This window comes from Limulus polyphemus, unplaced genomic scaffold (genome assembly GCF_000517525.1).
Source record: "Limulus polyphemus unplaced genomic scaffold, Limulus_polyphemus-2.1.2 Scaffold8732, whole genome shotgun sequence".
Taxonomy (NCBI): Eukaryota; Metazoa; Arthropoda; class Merostomata; order Xiphosura; family Limulidae; genus Limulus; species Limulus polyphemus.
In genome coordinates, this window is record NW_013674342.1 from 12791 (window position 1) to 14111 (window position 1321).

The following is a 1321-nucleotide window of genomic DNA, read 5'->3' on the forward strand; positions in this document are numbered from 1 at the left end:
GTGTATAGTAAGTTTAGGTACAGTTGGTATCTTAACTGGATTATATTTAGCAACTGTACTTTGACAATGTATAAAGACTGATGTAAATTCATTTTATTCTGCTTTAGATACTGAAGATGGAATCAGATAGAATTCCGAAACGTTTATCCATGTCCCCTTTTTGTCAATAAACAATGTTGTATATCATATATGTTTTCTGTCCGTAGTTGACTTTTTGTGTCCGATAGATTCGACACTTGAACCGGAATCAGATCGTACATGTTTACTAGCACAATCCCTATCGAAATCATTGTCTTGCGACACATCAATAGTGCAAGAAGTAGGACGACCCATTCACACAACGGCGAGGGTCGTCCACATCCTTCACTCCTCTCTCAGTATGACTACTAACACGTTCGCTGTTTCGTGGCATATTTCCGATACACGCTTTCTCCAACAAACACCGCAATACCAACACTGCTCCAAAACGTCCTCCACTCAGGATGCTCTCCTACAATAATTACATAGTAGCAGGTCTTATATAAGGAAAGTGATACACCTACATTAATACACTTATACAAGATACACTCCAAATAAGTAATTCCAATAATTTCCCCCTACAAAAATTAGAAATTATTACTTATTGTGTTTATTATGATTTCGTTTATACTACTATTTTTAAATTTACATACATATTTTGTACGTTTATTTGTTTATTTATTGTATATTTATTGAATTAGAGTTATTTTATTAAATCCATCAAAATCATTCTATTCATTAATATATTAATGTTGGAAATTAGGAACTGTTCATTGTTGTAAATTCTACAACACTTGAGGAGCTGTGAATGTATGATACTCTGTATGGCACTATTTGGTACATTACATTTGAAATGTAAAATAATTTCTTTTATCATAAATATTACAATGATTATTAATTATATTAATATATAAATCTAAATAATGTATTTAGTATTTGATATAGAGATTTTTTGATTTGTAGCACTCTAGGAAAAATATTACTGATATAATTATTTATTAATGGATTATTGATCTTAATTAAATCACCAATATATCTATAAGTTAGAGAAAATAATTGTGGATTTGAATAATTATATTATTTGTTTGTTTTTGAATTTTCGCGCAAAGCTACACGAGGGGTATCTCCGCTAGCCGTCCCTAATTTAGCAGTGTAAGACTGGAAGGAAGGCAGCTAGTCAGCACCACCCACAGCTAACTCTTGGGCTACTATTTTACCAACGAATAGTGGGATTGACCGTCACATTATAACGCCCCCACGGCTGAAAGGGCGAGCATGTTTGGTGTGACAGGGATTCGAACCC